The sequence below is a fragment of the Stenella coeruleoalba genome (assembly GCF_951394435.1).
Source record: "Stenella coeruleoalba genome assembly, chromosome: 19".
Taxonomy (NCBI): Eukaryota; Metazoa; Chordata; class Mammalia; order Artiodactyla; family Delphinidae; genus Stenella; species Stenella coeruleoalba.
Genome location: NC_137165.1, coordinates 58,732,312 through 58,751,351, shown reverse-complemented (window position 1 = coordinate 58,751,351; position 19,040 = coordinate 58,732,312). Strand labels below are relative to the sequence as shown.

Here is a 19,040-nt window from a genome sequence, read left to right as displayed (position 1 = left end):
GATAAAAGGGCCAAGAAGAAGCGATACAAAGTAACAGTGAACACACCTAGTACACAGATCTCAACACCATTGCCCACTGACAGGAAGCAAGTCTCCTTGCAGAAATTCCAGGGATGGGTCTTTACGGGGAGGGGGAAGGGGACGCTGGGACGAAGTGAGACAGTAGCACTGACATATACACGCTACCAAATGTAAAATTTATAGCTAGTGGGAAGCTGCTGCATAGCACAGCAAGATCAGCTCGGTGCTTGGTGACCACCTAGAGGGAGACGCAAGAGGGAGGAGATGTGGGGATATACGTATGCATAGAGCTGCTTCACTCTGCTATACAGCAGAAACTAACACAACATTGTAAAGCAATTAGACTCCAATAAAGCTGTTAAAACAATTCCAGGGGGACTTCCCTGGTGGCGCAGTAGTTGAGAGTCCGCCTGCCGATGCAGGGGACGCGGGTTCGTGCCCCGGTCCGGGAGGATCCCACATGCCGCGGAGCGGCTGGGCCCGTGAGCCATGGCCGCTGAGCCTGCGCGTCCAGAGCCTGTGCTCCGCAACGGGAGAGGCCACAACGGTGAGAGGCCCGCGTACTGCAAAAAAAAAAAAAACCAAAAAAAAACAATTCCAGGGATGGGGCATGAATTGAGGTGTAACCAGAGGAGCAGGTCGCTCTTCTCAGGCTGGGGCCGTAACCGAGCCTTTGGAAGAGGCCATCCCACCAGTCAGCTAAGTGGCTGCTTTTGAACAATGAGGTTTGTGATCAAGCCGGCGGATCCCTTGGTCATACACTCATTGTTGCGCCTCCTTGGACGTAAACTCAGCCCCTTGGTTTGCCGCAGTGTGGTGTGGGCTCCCACGCTGGTAGGTCGGGCATTCTTACGTCCTGGGCTGTGCGTACGCAGAGGCGTTCCGTGCAGAGAAGGCAGACCCGCATTTGGAGTGGGTTGCTATGGATTCCAGTAAGCATTTTGCTGTCTCCTCCTTCCCTTCAGGGTGCAAGTGGTCTGTCGGTAATTAACCTTCCACCAAGGGGCCGGCTGATCCCTTTGAAGGTGCTGTAGGGATTGACATCCGTCTCCACTGCTGGTTGGTCAGACATCCCCAGTGGCAATGGCTAGGTCGTTGGTAAGAGGGGGCCCGTATTCTGGACCCAGGCGTAGCCTCCCTCCCTGCCACCTGAGCCGTCCCATTCACGGGTCCCTTGTGCCAGCAGCGGAGGCACTGAGCGCAGGAGGCTGGCTGATGTCCATAGGAGAGTCGTGCATTCTTCCAAGTGCCCCTCAAGCACCGGGGCTCTGCTGATTCCCACGGCTCCAGGGCAGGTCCGACTGCACCACAACCTACACATACTGACTCCGAACTCAGAGCTTGAAATAGAGGCTTGTGTACAACAGACTTGTTTGTCAGTGCGACCTCAGTAAGGAGGAGGGACTAGTGGATGAAGCAGGGATGGAGGGAGAGCAGCAGACCGACGGCTAATGTTTAACACCATCTCTAAGAGCCTCGGAAATGAACCTCAGGGTCGTGTGCCCTGCGCACTACAGGGGTTTCATCACTCCTGTCCAGCGTGCTTTGCTGATCACAGTGGCCCCAACACGCTCGAGCCCCCAGCTTCTGCGTGTCAGCAGGCCCAGCAGCTTCTTTGGTGTCTGAGAACTCTTCGAGCAGGAGCCCAGAGACGGGAGAGGAGGTACTTTGGCTCCATCCGTGTGGAAGCTGGTCAAAACCTGTGCTGAACTGGAAAGCCACGTGAAGAAAGGAAGTGGGTGGGGAGATGGGGGGCGGGGGGGAGGGTGGAGAGATGGGGGGGGCGCCAGACTTGTCTCATGCACACACTCCGCTCCAGATGGTCAAGGAAGGAAAATTCAGGGTGTGGGCAAAGCACACCTTCCTCCACCCTTATCTAGCCGTGATACCTTGGATTATTCCCCGGCCAAGTTCAGTCGTGTGGCGTCAGGCAGCCTGCAGCCTGGCTACCACGGAGCTGGGATATCCTCTGGAGTCCCGAGGATAAAGACTGGGAGGGGCTTTGAGCTGAGCTTCACGTTCAGTGTACGCGTCTCCGTTTTCCTTCCCGGGTCCGATCAGGCTGTGTTTCGGCTTGTGCTTGCACACACGTTCAGTTCACTGAAAAACGACGTGGCCGGTAAGTGTGCAGAGGGACTGTGGTGTGGCCGGTGACCCCAGCCTCTGCCGGAATGTCCAGAACAGGTTGCTTCCTGCCGGAAAGAGACTCCAATAGCCAGAGCGACTTACTCTATTTCAGTAATAAATCTTAGCCCTAGTTAATGGCCTACGTATTCAAAGCAGTGTTAAATATGACAGAATTTCAGTACCACCTTAGAATGTGAACAGCTTCTCGGAGCCATATGTAACAGATTCTGACTGATGGCGAGACTATTTGGGGAGCTAAGCCCGGGAAATGTGCTTCTACTTTCTATAATATGTCTTCGGCTGCACAGTTACTTGGTGTTTGCTCTTCCCCGGCACAGAAGGGTTTGGAGAGTTAACCTGATATTCCCAAGTTAAAAGATTTCATACTTGATTTTGTAAAATTTAAGAAAAAGTCATTTAAAAGAACCACTCAGCTGTTTATGGAGCTTATATTCTTGAGAGCTAAGCGTTCTAGAGTACTGAGTATCGTTTCCTAGAGTTTCACATCTCCCTTTGGCCCCTTCATGTTCTTTCACTTTCCTTCCACAGCACGTGGAACACCGTGGTTGTTCCTCTTGCTGCTTGTGGCTATCTCTGCGCCCCTCCTCTTTGTCATAAGACATTCTGTTCCTCCCACCAGCCCCAGCCTGTTTGCACCTTGGCGCACGGGGAGAACAGGACTCTTTGCAGAGTCTAACCCCTGGGACGGTACTAGTTTCAGCTTTTCAGAGACCAAAGCCCTGGCCCAACAGGGCCCAGCTTTTGGATACTGAGGCAATGGGGAGAAGTAGCGATGCATTTAACTTCAGAGATGGTAGTCTGTGGCATAGAAGGAGGAAGCTCTCGTGGCATCTTTCACTATAGCCCCTGGGAAGTTTGGAAAAGTTCCATTTCATTCTTACTTTTTTGGATCCTGAAATAAGAGTCTGTAGGACAAGTCAGGAATACAGAGATTGGTAGGAGAGACAAAGAAAGGGAACAACTCAAGTCTCCCTGGAGAAAACTTAAACCTCCAGAGCAGGTAAACAAACAAAATGCTTGTTGGGAAAACAAAATCATTCGAAAGTAATAGGAAAAAAAGAATTTAAAAAATAGCGTTTCTTCCTGATTTAAGATAAAAAGCAATTAAGTGTTAGGGTGGAAAAGTTGGATCTCTAGCTTGGGCTTTGGGTTCAGACCTGGATGGGAATACATTCCTCTGTGTTTGAGTATCCAAATTTCCTAATGACCCACCCGCATGACCATATTTTAACTTAATTACCTCTTTAAAGACCCTGTCTCCAATTACGGTCTGAGGTGTTGGGATTAGGACTCCAACATATGAATTGTGTGGAAGGGGTCATTCAGCCCGTTGTACCCTCTGCTTTCAGTTGTTTTGGGTATAAACTCAGAAGAATTGCTAGATCATACAGTAATTCTCTTTCTAATTTTTCGATGAAATAGCTTATTTCTGTAGAGTGACTATGAGACTCAAAGGCATATAAAGGGCGCGGCATAGGGCTGGGCTCAGAAAATGTTAACTGTATTAGTTGTGTAGGCCATAAACCAGTCTGACCACAGAATTTTCCGGCAAAGAAATCGAGTCCAGAAAAGTTAAGCAACTTACGACTCCAAGTTTCTAGTTAGCAGCAGACTCAGAAAAAGAACGTAGGTTCTGACAACGTCAAGACTCTGGATACCACCACGCACCACTTCTTTCCAGTCCTTTCAAGACTGTTCTGTTACTTGTTATTAACTACTTACTGGCTTTTATGGCATTTGATTTTATTCTTCATGTTTTAAACTTAGTTTTCTGAATAGGTAATATATTTACATGGGTCAAATTGAAATAGTATACAAAGATTTAAAGTCTATTGTCTTTTTCCCACTTTCGTCCTCCAATATCCTGGCTGCTCTCCCATTTGCAACCAATATTGCTATTTTCTAATGTGCTGCACCTACTTCTTCACTGAGTCCATCCCCTATTGTTGTACATTTGATGTTACGGGCAGTGCTGCATTGAATAAATTTGTACATACATCATTTCAATAAGAGGGAGGTGTATCTGTAGGATATAGGTCTAGTGGTGGAATTGCTAGGACAAAGGGAATGTGCATTTGTAATATAGATTTTTGTCAAACCACCCACAATAGGGCTTATACCAATTTACACTTTTACCATCATCTCAGGGAATTTTAAATAACAAGGAGCAATTACTGTACTATTCCAGACCCTACTTTATTTATCTAGTGATGGTTGTCTACATGAGGCGTTGGCAGGAGTCAAGGCAAAATCAGAGGACATTCCCCTCAGGTCAGGAACAAGTCAAGGACGCTCGATTTTGCTGCTTCTATTCAACAGTATATTGCCAGGGCAATTAGGCAAGAACATGAAATAGAAGCCAGGCACATTGGAAAGTAAGAAGTAAAGATATCACTGTTATATATAGAAAATCCCAAGGAATCCACTAAAAAACTATTAGAACTGATAAGCCAGTTTAGCAAGGTTGCAGGATACAAATTCAATACACAAAAATCAATTGTGTATTTGAAAAGCAATTTGAAAATGAAATTAAGAAAAACAATTCCATTTATAATAATGTTAAAATGATAAAATAATTGGGAATAAATTTAACAAAATAAGTGCAAGTCTTATACTCTGAAAGTTACATTGTCAAGACAAATTAAAGAAAGCCTCAGTAATTAGAAAGATATACCACGTTCAGGGATCAGAACATGGAGTATTGTCAAGATGGCAATACTCCCAAATTAATCTACAGATTCAATGCAATCCCATCAGAATTCCTGCTGGCTTCTATGCAGAAACTGACAAACTGATCCTAAAATTCATATGGCAATCCAAGGGACACAGAATAGCCACACAACCTTGAAAGAGAACAAACTTTGAGAAATCACACTTCCTGATTTCAAAACTTACTGCAAAGCTACAGTAATCAAGACAGTTCGTACTGGCATGAGAATAAACATACATCAATGGAATCAAATGAGAGCCCAGAAATAAACCCTGATTACAATCAGTTGATTTTCAACAAGCGTCCCAATATAATTCAATAGGGAAAGAGTAGCCTTTTCAGCAAATAGTGCTCGGACAACTGGATATCCACATGCAGAAGAGTGAATTTAAGCCCTCTCCTCACACCACATACAAAATTACTTCAAAGTGAATCAAAGACCTAAATGTAAGAACTAAAACTAAAATCCTTAGAAGAAAACATAGGTGTAAGTCTTCATGACCTTGGATTAGGCAATGGTTTCCTATGTATGATAACAAACCCACAGGCAACCAATGAAAAGAGAGAGAAATTGGACTTCAGTAAAATTAAAAACTTCTGTGTGGCAAAAGACACCATCAAGAAAGTAAACAGACAACCCACAAAACAAGAGAAAATATTTATAAACTATGTATCTGATAAGGGACTTGTTCTAGAATATGTAAAGAACTTTTACAACTTAATAATATAAGACAAGTAATCCAATTAAAAAACAAGTAAAGAATTTGAACAGACATTTCGCTGAGAAGATATATAAATGGTCAATAAACATGAATTATGCTCAATGTCATTATCAGAGAAATGCAAATAAAAACCACATGAGATATCACTTCATATCCGCTACGATGACTGTTGTCCAAAAAACAGAAAATAAGTGTTGGTAAGGATGTAGGGAAACTGGAACTTTCATACATCGCTGATGAAAATGTAACATGGTTTAACTGCTTTGGCACTTTCAAAAAAGGTAATGTCTGGACCTATTGTAGAGCTTGGGGTTTGCAACTCTGGAGATTAAGAATTCCAACTCTTTAGTAGCAAACTTTCTAAAACTTATTGAAGAGTAAAATGCATCGTGTACTCACATATGGCCTTTGAGATTCATGGATGGTTCTTGAGCTGGGAACCACTTCTGACTCTTTTGTTTCCAGGTTTTATGATGAGCAGCTTTGGAATGGGGAGGTTCTGAGAAGAAATAAGGAGGGTTTAGAGCACATCTACCGACTTTCCAGCCTTACATAACTGAGTTGCTTGTTGGAATTTTCTCTTGTTTCTCATAGAATATTAGCTACTTCCTCAGGAGCTCATATACTGCAAGAGTCCTTGGTAAGATTTCATTTGAAACTATAGGAACCCCCTCTGCTGACCTATTCTGGCTGTTTCTAATGTTCCTTGGCCTCGTGTTTCCTGGACCCCATGGGAAATCGTGGCAGAACCCCGTTATGTGTCAGTACTTCCCTTCACATAGAGTTGTGTCTTTGTTGTCCCTCTTAATGTCCTTCTTCTTTCTTGTCTTAAAGAGGGACCCTCCACTCCTTTCTCTGAGTCTAAACTCTCTCCTCTGGGCTGTGGATCCCACCACGTCCCCTGGGATTTTGCCCCATCGGTGCTGTTTCTCTGGTCTCTGTCTCCCACTGGATTCTTTCCTTGGCTGGATTCTTGGTCAAATTTCCCATCGTTTTTTAGAAAGCAGTAACAAAAGTACAAAAAACCCCAACACCAAAACTTCCCTTAGATCCTGATTTCTTCCTTAATATCCTATGTTCTCTTTTTTCCCCCCATAGTAACCTTATTTTGGGGAAAGTCTGTGTCTTTTCCTATTTTCCTTGATGGGTACTTTTGAGGAAGAGCCTGAGGTTTCAAAGTTACCAGCCCTGTGCTAAAATTAAGTCTAGAACATATCATACCTAGAACAATTCTGGGTGGGAACGCAGAATGAGACTGCAGCGAGGAGGAGAGAGAATTCTCTAAATGGTTTTCCCAGGCATTGCGCTAGAAGCCCAATGGCCACATGTGGACTCGTGTTCTGGTTACATGGACAGATGCAGGGAGAGCGTTATTTGGTATAAGCCCTAGTTTGTTTGTTTATTTATTTTTTAGGCATTGGAGAACAGAGTGGCATCCTGGAGAGAAAATACCATCCTTAGTAAGAGACAGGAGTTCTTCCTACGCAGCAAGTGCCCCAAGATGGTTGTGGAGATGTATTTGGTTTTGTGCATTTAGTTTAGTTTGAATGTTAAGGTTTCTGGCATGTAGCTAGATCTACGAGGCTCAGTGGCCTTGAGTGTTTAGTTTAGCCTGAGACTGGTGAATCCGCCAGGAGGAAGTAAGAAGCATGAGGTGAGATTACTGTCAGGATGAGGTGATCAAGGAATTCACTAGTGAACTAAGAGCCCCCTCCTTGTCATTGAGAGGGATATCACCACACAGCACGAGTATCACTGAGACACAGCATTCTGCAAACAGTAGCCACAGTCACCACTCTGAAAGAGTCACTTGACTGATACACTCCTGCTAAATGTAATTTAAGGGAATAGGGAATAGGCTTATCAATTTCAACAGAAACCCCCTTAGGGAAGAGGTGTTAGTTTATAAACACACCACCGAGCTCTCTCATAGTAGGAAACTTTATGATGTTATTAATAAAGCTGGAATAGTGCTCCTGTCAAATACCAGAGTGCCATTTAACGAGAAAATTACCTACCATACAGATGGAATGTTTTCCATTTTAGCATCAGGGGAACTAAAGTCCAGAAAGGTTAAAATGTCTTGGGCAAAGTTCATGGCAATATGGCTTTTCAGTTGAGTCTGGATCTCCCGATAGACCTAGGTCATGTCACAATAGTTCCTGGTAAACAGATTTATAGCTTGCATTTCTTGTCTAGAGAAGTCTCCACACAGAAGTAGAAAATCTATATAGGAGATTTAATCCAGGACTTTTTCCTCTGCCTCTCAGATTTTTTTTTTATCCTTTTAAAAAAAATTTTTTTAACATGTTTATTGGAGTATAATTGCTTTACAATGGTGTGTTAGTTTCTGCTTTATAACAAAGTGAATCAGCTATACATATACATATGTCCCCATATCTCCTCCCTCTCGCGTCTCCCTCCCACCCTCCCCATCCCACCCCTCTAGGTGGTCACAAAGCACCGAGCTGATCTCCCTGTGCTAAGCGGCTGCTTCCTACTAGCTATCTGTATTACATTTGGTAGCGTATATATGTCAATGCTACTCTCTTTGTCCCAGCTTACCCTTCCCCCTCCCCATGTCCTCAAGTCCATTCATTCTCTACGTCTATGTCTTTATTCCTGTCCTGCCCCTAGGTTCTTCACAACCATCTTTTGAATTATTATTATTCCATATATATGTGTTAGCATACGGTATTTGCTTTTCTCTTTCTGACTTACTTCACTCTGTGACAGTCTCTAGGTCCATCCACCTCACTACAAATAACTCAATTTCGTTTCTTTTTATGGCTGAGTAATATTCCATTGTATACATGTGCCACATCTTCTTTATCCATTCATCTGTCGATGGACACTTAGGTTGCTTCCATGTCCTGGCTATTGTAAATAGTGCTGCAGTGAACACTGTGGTACATGTCTCTGTTTGAATTATGGTTTTCTCAGTGTATATGCCCAGTAGTGGGATTGCTGGGTCATATGGTAGTTCTATTTTTAGTTTTTTAAGGAACCTCCATACTGTTCTCCATAGTGGCTGTATCAATTTACATTCCCACCAACAGTGCAAGAGGGCTCCCTTTTCTCCACACCCTCTCCAGCATTTATAGTTTGTGGATTTTTTGATGATGGCCATTCCGTGAGGTGATACCTCATTGTAGTTTTGATTTGCATTTCTCTAATGAATAGTGATGTTGAGAATCCTTTCATGTGTTTGTGGGCAATCTGTATATCTTCTTTGGAGAAATGTCTATTTAGGTCTTCTGCCCATTTTTGGATTGGGTTGTTTGTTTTTTTGATATTGAGCTGTGTGAGCTGCTTGTATATTGTGGAGATTAACCCTTTGTCAGTTGCTTCATTTGCAAATATTTTCTCCCGTTTTGTGGGTTGTCTTTTCGTCTTGTTTATGGTTTCCTTTGCTATGCAAAAGCTTTGAAGTTTCATTAGGTCCCATTTGTTTATTTTTGTTTTTATTTCCATTTCTCTAGGTGGGTCAAAAAGGATCTTGCTGTCTAGATCCTTGATTGATGTCATAGAGCATTCTGCCTATGTTTTCCTCTAAGAGTTTTATAGTGTCTGGTCTTACATTTAGGTCTTTAATCCATTTTGAGTTTACTTTTGTGTATGGTGTTAGAGAGTGTTCTAATTTCATTCTTTTACATGTAGCTGTCCAGTTTTCCCAGCACCACTTGTTGAAGAGGCTGTCTTTTCTCCATTGTATATTCTTGCCTCCTTTGTCATAGATTAGTTGACCATAGGTACATGGATTTATCTCTGGGCTTTCTATCCTGTTCCATTGATCTATTTTTCTGTTTTTGTGCCAATACCATACTGTCTTGATTACTGTAGGTTTGTAGTATAGTCTGAAGTCAGGGAGCCTGATTCCTCCAGCTCCATTTTTCTTTCTCAAGATTGCTTTGGCTATTCAGGGTCTTTTGTGTTTCCATACAAATTGTGAAATTTTTTGTTCTAGTTCTGTGAAAAATGCCATTGGTAGTTTGATAGGGACTGCACTGAATCTGTAGATTGCTTTGGGTAGTATAGTCATTTTCACAATATTGATTCTCCCAGTGCAAGGCACATGGTGTATCTCTCCATCTGTTTGTATCATCTTTAATTTCTTTCATCAGTGTCTTATAGTTTTCTGCATACAGGTCTTTTGTTTCCTTACGTAGGTTTATTCCTAGGTATTTTCTCTTTGTTGCAATGGTAAATGGGAGTGTTTCCTTAATTTCTCTTTCAGATTTTTCATCATTAGTGTATAGGAATGCAAGAGGTATCTGTGCATTAATTTTATATCCTGCTACTTTACCAAATTCATTGATTAGCTCTAGTAGTTTCCTGGTGGCATTGTTAGGATTCTCTATGTATAGTATCACGTCATCTGCAAACAGTGACAGTTTTTCTTCTTCCTTTCCAATGTGGATTCCTTTTATTTCTTTTTCTTCTCTGATGGTTGTGGCTAAAACTTCCAAAACTATGGTGAATAATAGTGGTGAGAGTGGGCAATCTTGTCTTGTTCCTGATCTTAGTGGAAATGGTTTCAGTTTTTCACCATTGAGAACAATGCTGGCTGTGGCTTTGTCATATATGGCCTTTATTATGTTCAGGTAAGTTCCCTCTATGCCTACTTTCTGGAGGTTTTTTTTTTTTTTATCATAAATGGGTGTTGAATTTTGTCAAAAGCTTTTTCTGCATCTACTGAGATGATCATATGGTTTTTCTCTTTCAACTTGTTAATATGGTGTTTCACATTGACTGATTTGCGTATATCGAAGGATCATTGCATTCCTGGGATAAACCCCACTTGATCATGGTGTATGATCCTTTTAATGTGCTGTTGGATTCTGTTTGGTAGTATTTGGTTGAGGATTTTGCATCTATGTTACCAGTGATATTGGCCTGTAGTTTTCTTTTTTGTGACATCTTTGTTTGGTTTTGGTATCAGGGTGATGGTGGCCTCGTAGAATGAGTTTGGGAGTGTTCCTCCCTCTGCTATATTTTGGAAGAGTTTGAGAAGGATAGGTGTTAGCTCCTCTCTAAATGTTTGATAGAATTTGCCTGTGAAGCCATCTGGTCCTGGGCTTCTGTGTGTTGGAAGATTTTTAATTACAGTTTCAATTTCAGGGCTTGTGATTGGTCTATTTATATTTTCTATTTCTTCCTGGTTCAGTCTTGGAGGGTTGTGCTTTTCTAATAATTTGTCCATTTCTTCCAGGATGTTCATTTTATTGGCATATAGTTGCTTGCAGTACTCTCTCATGATCCTTTGTATTTCTGCAGTGTCGGTTGTTACTTCTGTTTTTTCATTTATAAATCTATTGATTTGAGTCTTCTCCATTTTTTTCTTGATGAGTCTGGCTAATGGTTTATCAATTTTGTTTATCTTCTCAAAGAACCAGCATTTAGTTCTATTGATCTTTGCTACTGTTTCCTTCATTTCTTTTTCATTTATTTCTGATCTGATCTTTATGATTTCTTTCCTCTGCTAACTTCGGGTTTTTCATTTGTTTGTTTGTTCTTCTTTCTCTAACTGCTTTAGGTGTAAGGTTAGGTTGTTTATTTGAGACGTTTCTTGTTTCTTGAGGTAGGATTGTATTGCTATAAACTTCCCTCTTAGAACTGCTTTTGTTGCATCCCATAGATTTTGGGTCATTGTGTTTTCATTGTCATTTGTTTCTAGGTATTTTTTGATTTCCTATTTGATTTCTTCAGTGATCTCTTGGTTATTTAGTAGTGTATTGTTGAGCCTCCATGTGTTTGTATTTTTTACAGATTTTTTTCGTGTAATTGATATCTAGTCTCAAAATGTTGTGGTCGGAAAAGATACTTGATACGATTTCAATTTTCTTAAATTTACCAAGGCTTGATTTGTGACCCAAGATATAATCTATCCAAGAGAATGTTCCATGAGCACTTGAAAGTGTATTCTGTTGTTTTTGGATGGAATGTCCTATAAATATCAATCAAGTCCATCTTGTTTAATGTGTCACATAAAGCTTGTGTTTCCTTATTTATTTTCATTTTGGAGGATCTGTCCAATGGTGAAGGTGGGGTGTTAAAGTCCCTTACTATTATTGTGTTACTGTCGATTTCCCCTTTTAAGGCTGTTAGCATTTGCCTTACGTATTGAGATGCATAAATATTTACAATTGTTATATATTCTTGGATTGATCCCTTGATCATTAGGTAGTGTCCTTCTCTGTCTCTTGTAATAGTCTTTATTTTAAGTCTATTTTCTGTCATAGGAGAATTGCTACTCCCGCTTTCTTTTGATTTCTGTTTGCATGGAATCTTTTTCCATCCCCTTACTTTCAGTCTGTATGTGTCCCTAGGTCTGAAGTGGGTCTCTTGTAGACAGCATATATACGGGTCTTGGTTTTGTATCTATTCAGCCAGTCTATGTCTTTTGGTTGGAGCATTTAATCCATTTTCATTTAAGGTAGTTATCGATATGTATGTTCCTATTACCATTTTCTTAATTGTTTTGGGTTTGTTTTTGTAGGTCTTTTCCTTCGCTTGTGTTTCCGGTCTAGATAAGTTACTTTAGCATTTGTTGTAAAGCTGGTTTGGTGGTGAATTCTCTTAGCTTTCACTTGTCTGTAAAGGTTTTAATTTCTCTGTCGAATCTGAATGAGATCCTTGCCGGGTAGAGTAATCTTCGTTGTAGGCTTTCCCCTTTCATCACTTTAAATAAGTCCTGCCACTCCCTTCTGGCTTGCAGAGTTTCTGCTGAAAGGTCAGCTGTTAACCTTATGGGGATTCCCTTCTATGTTGTTGCTTTTCCCTTGATGCTTTTAATATTTTTTCTTTGTATTTAATTTTTGACAGTTTGATTCATATGTGTCTTGGCATGTTTCTCCTTGGATTTATCCTGTATGGGACTCTCTGTGCTTCCTGGACTTGATTGACTATTTCCTTTCCCGTATTAGGGAAGTTTGTAACTATAATCTCTTCAAATATTTTCTCAGTCCCTTTTTTCTTCTCTTCTTCTTCTGGGACCCCTATAATTCAAATGTTGGTGCATTTAACGGACACAGGGTGTCCAGCACTGTAGCTTGCTGGTCACTGAGTGGAGCTAGTTCTTAGTGTTGAGATGGAGATCTCTGGGAGAGCTTTCACTGTTTGATATTATTTGGGGCTGGGAGGGCTCTGGTGGACCAATGTCCTGAGGTTGGCTCTCCCACCTCAGAGGTTGAGGCCTGACGGCTGGCCGGAGCACCAAGACCCCGTCAGCCATTTGGCTCAGAGGAAAAGGGAGAAAAAGAAAGAAAGAAAGAAAGAAAAATAAATAAATAGTTATTAAAATAAAAATTTAAAAATTATTAAGGATTAAAAAATTAAAAAGTATTAAAAAAATAAGAAAGAAAGTAGAGAGCAACCAAACGAAAAACAAATCCACCCATGATAACAAGCGCCAAGAACTGTAGTAAAAAAAAAAAAGTAATAACTGGACAGACAGACCCTAGGACAAATGGTAAAAGCAAATGTATACAGACAAGAGCACACAAAGAAGCATACACATACACACTCACTAAAAGAGAAAAGGAAAAAAATATATATATTAAAAAAAAAAAGGAAGAGAGCAACCGAATCAATAAACAAATCTACCAATGATAATAAACTCTAAATACTAAACTAAGATAAACATAAATCCAGAAACAAATTAGATGCAGAAAGCAAACCCCAAGTCTACCGTTGCTTCCAAAGTCCACTGCCTCAATGTTGGGATGATTCGTTGTCTATTCAGGCATTCCCCAGATGCAGGTACATCAAGTTGATTGTGGAGATTTAATCCGCTGCTCCTGAGGCTGCTGGGAGAGATTTCCCTTTCTCTTCTTTTTTCTCACAGCTTCTGGGGTTCAGCTTTGGATTTGGCCTCGCCTCTGCGTGTAGGTCGCCTGAGGGCGTCTGTTCTTCGCTTAGACAGGAGGGGGTTAAAGGAGCAGCTGATTCGGGGGCTCTGGCTCACTCAGGCCGGGGGGTAGGGAGGGGCACGGAGTGCGGGGCGGGCCTACGGCGGCAGAGGCCAGCATGACGTTGTACCCGCCTGAGGCGCGCCGTGTGTTCTCCTTGGGAAGTTGTCCCTGGATCCCAGGACCCTGGCAGTGGCGGGCTGCACAGGCTCCCGGTAGGGGAGGTGTGGAGAGTGACCTGTGCTCGCACACAGGTTTCTTGGTGGCTGCAGCAGCAGCCTTAGCGTTTCATGCCCATCTCTAGGGTGTGTGCTGGTAGCCGCGGCTCGTGCCCATCTCTGGAGCTCGTTTAGGCGGTGCTCTGAATCCCCTGTCCTTGCGCACCCAGAAACAAAGGTCTCTTGCCTTTCCGGCATGTCCAGACTTTTTCCCGGATTCCCTCCCAGCTAGCTGTGATGCACTAGCCCCCTTCAGGCTGTGTTCACGCAGCCATCCCCAATCCTCTCCCTGAGATCTGATCTCCGAAGCCTGAGCCTCAGCTCCCAGCCCCGCCTGCCCCGGCGGGTGAGCAGACAAGCCTCTCGGGCTGGTGAGTGCTGGTCGGCACCGATCCTCTGTGCGGGAATCCCTCCGCTTTGACTTCCGCACCCCTGTTGGTGCGCTCTCCTCCGTGGCTCCAAAGCTTCCCCGCTGCCGACCCCCCGTCTCCGCAATTGAAGGGGCTTCCTAGTGTGTGGGTACTTATCCTCCTTTTCAGCTCCTTCCCCGAGGTGCAGGTCCTGTCCCTATTCTTTTGTCTCTGTTTTTACTTTTTTCTTTTGCTAAGTGGTAAGTGGGGAGTTCCTTGCCTTTTGGGAAGCTGAGGTCTTCTGCCAGCGTTCAGTAGGTGTTCTGTAGGAGCTGTTCCACATGTAGATGTATTTCTGATGTATCTGTGGGGAGGAAGATGATCTCCACGTCTCCTCACTCCTCCGCCATTTTGAAGGGCCCTCTGCCTCCCAGATTTTATGTGTCGTCCTGACACGGTTCAGCAAGAATCCTTCTACAAGCCCATGGAAATAAGACTTTTGCTAAAAAGTAATTGTGGTTCAAGGACGAAATGTAGTTACATGGGAAAGCTGACTGGTCAGCTCTGTGTAAGCTCTGTGTATCGGGACAAGGCCCTTGAAGTGGAGGTAATACTTACCCCATGGAGTTGCAGTGACCATTAAGAATTTATGAGAAGTCCTGAGCACTGTGCCTTGCATGTTATACGTTCTCAGTAAGTATTAGTTGCTTTTATTATTTTCACGAGCTGCTACTTGTAAGAAAGCACCTGCCTGCAACATGGATGGACCCAGAGATGATCATACTAAGTGAAGAAAGTTAGAAAGTGAAAGACAAATACCATGTGTTATCACTTATATGTGGAATCTAAAATATGACACAAATGAACTTATCTACGGGACAGAAACAGACACACAGACATAGATAACAGACTTGTGGCTGCCCGGGGGGGGGAGGGGGCTGGGGAGGGGTGGATTGGGAGTTTGGGATTAGCAGATACAAACTATCATATAGAGAATGGATAAACAACAAGGTCCTACTGTAGAGCACAGGGAACTATATTCAGTATCCTGTGATAAAATAGAATGAAAAAGAATGTATATGTATATGTCTAACTGAATCACTTTGCTGTACAGCAGAAACTAATACAGTACAACACTACATATCAACTATACTTCAATAAAATAAATTAAAACAGTAACAACAAAGAAAGCACTTGCCCCAAATAGCAGTGTAGCTGACCTGGCAACTTTCAGTATTTATTTATCCAACACATGCTTATCCTGTGGTCCTGCCTATATTGCGCTGTTGCTCCTTCAGTCCCACCAAGGTAGATACTGGTATTCTCATTTTAAGGATGAGACTTAGATTAATAACTTCTTAAGATCTTACAGCTAATGAGTGCTATGGCCTGGCCCCTTCCCGTAAGTCCTCTTTTTTCACAGCGCCATGTTGAGTTGTTTCCCAATTTAACCATCTAATTATATATAGATATGAGTGGGCACCTCCCTCAGGCCTTCACCCTGCTCCCCAGTAATAAAGACTTGTAAGAAATGCCATCCATACTCTGCAATTGAAATCAATCCAATACAGACCTGTGAACTAAAGAAAATCTTATTTGTTTTTTGTTTGCTTGGTTTTTTTTGTTGTTGTTTGTAGATTTCCTGATGATGCCCATTCTAACTGGTGTGAGGTGATACCTCATCGCAGTTTTGATTTGCATTTCTCTAACAACTAGTGATGTTGAGCAGCTTTTCATGTGCTTCTTGGCCATCTGTATGTCTTCTTTGGAGAAATGTCTATTTAGGTCTTCTGCCCATTTTTGGATGGGGTTGTTTGTTTTTTTGATATTGAGCTGCATGAGCTGTTTATATATTTTGGAGATTAATCCTTTGTCCGATGATTCATTTGCAAATATTTTCTCCCATTTGGAGGGTTGTCTTTCCGTCTTGTTTATGGTTTCCTTTGCTGGGCAAAAGCTTTTAAGTTTCATTAGGTCCCATTTGTTTATTTTTGTTTTTATTTCCATTACTCTAGGAGGTGGGGCAAAAAAGATCATGCTGTGATTTATGTCATAGAGTGTTCTGCTTATGTTTTCCTCTAAGAGTTTTATAGTGCCCGGTCTTACATTTAGGTCTCTAACCCATTTTGAGTTTATTTTTGTGTATGGTGTTAGGGAGTGTTCTAATTTCATTCTTTTACATGTAGCTGTCCAGTTTTCCCAGCACCACTTATTGAAAAGACTGTCTTTTCTCCATTGTATATCCTTGCCTCCTTTGTCATAGATTAGTTGACCATAGGTGCGTGGGTGTATCTCTGGACTTTCTATCCTGTTCCATTGATCTGTATTTCTGTTTTTGTGCCAGTACCATATTGTCTTGATTACTGTGGCTTGGTAGTGTAGTCTGAAGTCAGGGAGTCTGATTCCTCAGCTCCACTTTTTTCTCTCAAGACTGCTTTGGCTATTTGGGGTCTTGTGTGTGTCCATACAAATTTTAAGATTTTTTGTTCTAGTTCTGTAAAAAAATGCCATTGGTAATTTGATTGGGATTGCATTGAATCTGTAGATTGCTTTGGGTAGTATAGTCATTTTCATAATATTGATTCTTCCAATCCAAGAACATGGTATATCTCTCCATCTGTTGGTATCACCTTTAATTTCTTCCATCAGTGTCTTATAGTTTTCTGCATACAGGTCTTTTGTCTCCCTAGGTAGGTTTATTTCTAGGTATTTTATTCTTTTTGTTGCAGTGGTAAATGGGAGTGCTTCCTTAATTTCTCTTTCAGATTTTTCATCATTAGTGTATAGCAATGCAAGAGATTTCTGTGCATTAATTTTGTATTCTGCAACTTTACCAAATTCATTGATTAGCTCTAGTAGTTTTCTGGTGGCATCTTTAGGATTCTCTATGTATAGTGTCACGTAATCTGCAAACAGTGACAGTTCTACTTATTTTCCAGTTTGTATTCCTTTTATTTCTTTTTCTTCTCTGATTGCCATGGCTAGGACTTCCAAAACTATGTTGAATAATAGTGGTGAGAGTGGACATGCTTGTCTTGTTCCTGATCTTAGAGGAAATGCTTTCAGTTTTTCACCATTGAGAATGATGTTTGCTGTGGGTTTGTCATATATGGCCTTTATTATGTTGAAGTAGGTTCCCTCTATGCCCACTTTCTGGAGAGTTTTTATCATAAATTGGTGTTGAATTTTGTCAAAAGCTTTTTCTGCACCTATTGAGATGATCATATGGTTTTTCTTCTTCAGTTTGTTAATATGGTGTATCACATTGACTGATTTGCATATATTGAAGAATCCTTGCATCCCTGGGATAAATCCCACTTGATCATGTTGTATGATCCTTTTAATGTGTTGTTGGATTCTGTTTGCTAGTATTTTGTTGAGGATTTTTGCATCTATATTCATCAGTGATATTGGTCTGTAATTTTCTTTTTCTGTCATATCTTTGTCTGGTTTTGGTATCAGGGTGATGGTGGCCTCACAGAATGATTTTGGGAGTTTTCCTTCCTCTGCAATTTTTTGGAAGAGTTTGAGAAGGATGGGTGTTAGCTCTTCTCTGAATGTTTGATAGAATTCACCCGTGAAGCCATTTGGTCCTGAACTTTTGTTTGCTGGAAGATTTTAAATCACAGTTTCAATTTCATTACTTGTGATTGCTCTGTTCATATTTCCTATTTCTTCCTGGTTCAGTCTTGGAAGGTTATACCTTTCTAAGGATTTGTCCATTTCTTCCAGGTTGTCCATTTTATTGGCATAGAGTTGCTTGTAGTAGTCTCTTAGGATGCTTTGTATTTCTGCCGTGTCCGTTGTAACTTCTCCTTTTTCATTTCTAATTTTGATTTGAGTCCTCTCCCTCTTTTTCTTGATGAGTCTGGCTAAAGGTTTATCAATTTTGTTTATCTTTTCAAAGAACAAGCTTTTTGTTTTATTGATCTTTGCTATTGTTTTCTTTGTTTCTATTTCATTTATTTCTGCTCTGATCTTTATGATTTTTCTTCTGCTAACTTTGGGTTTTGTTTTTTCTTCTTTCTCTAATTCCTTTAGGTGCAACGTTAGATTGTTTGAGATTTTTCTTGTTTCTTGAGGTAGGCTTGTATAGTTATAAACTTCCCTCTTAGAACTGCTTCTGCTGCATCCCATAGGTTTTGGATTGTCGTGTTTTCATTGTCATTTGTCTCTAGGTATTTTTCGATTTCCTCTGATTTCTTCAGTGGTCTCTTGGTTATTTAGTAACATATTGTTTAGCCTCCATGTATTTGTGTTTTTTACGTTTTTCCCCCTGTAATTGATTTCTAATCTCACAGCGTTGTGGTCAGAAAAGATGCCTGATATGATTTCAATTTTCTTAAATTTACTGAGGCTTGATTTGTGACCCAAGATGTAATCTATCCTGGAGAATGTTCTGTGCCCACTTGAGAAGTGTAATCTGCTGTTTTTGGATGGAATGTCCTATAAATAGCAATCAAACCTACCTGGTCTATTGTGTTATTTAAAGCTTGTGTTTCCTTATTAATTTTCTGTTTGGATGATCTGTCCATTGGTGTAAGTGAGGTGTTAAAGTCCCCCACTATTACTGTGTTACTGTCAATTTCCTGTTTTATAGCTGTTAGCAGCTGCCTTATGTATTGAGGTGCTCCTAAGTTGGATGCACATATATTTATAATTGTTATATCTTCTTCTTGTATTGGTCCCTTGATCATTAGGTAGTGTCCTTCCTTGTCTCTTGTAACATTATTTTAAAGCCCGTTTCTTCTGATTTGAGTATTGCTACTCCAGTTTTCTTTTGATTTCCATTTGCATGGAATATCTTTTTCCATCCACTCACTTTCAGTCTGTGTGTGTCCCTAGGTCTGAAGTGGGTCTCTTGTATACAGCATATGTATGGGTGTTGTTTTTGTATCCATTCAGCGAGCCTGTGTCTTTTGGTTGGAGCATTTAATCCATTCACGTTTAAGGTAATTATT

General features: G+C 41.3%; 2 protein-coding genes across 5 annotated transcripts in view; one reads left to right on the top strand and one right to left on the bottom strand.

The window, feature by feature from the left end:
• ABCA5 (ATP binding cassette subfamily A member 5) overlaps positions 1 to 19,040 on the bottom strand; it is a 266,045-nt gene that overhangs the window by 167,734 nt on the left and 79,271 nt on the right. For both annotated transcript variants that reach the window (XM_079906169.1, XM_079906175.1), the window contains exon 4: positions 6,001 to 6,100. The gene's annotated coding sequence lies outside the window, so the exon portion shown is untranslated. The remainder of the gene's footprint in view (positions 1 to 6,000; positions 6,101 to 19,040) is intronic.
• Positions 1 to 19,040, top strand: part of MAP2K6 (mitogen-activated protein kinase kinase 6) — a 131,562-nt gene that overhangs the window by 54,621 nt on the left and 57,901 nt on the right. The window lies entirely within an intron of this gene.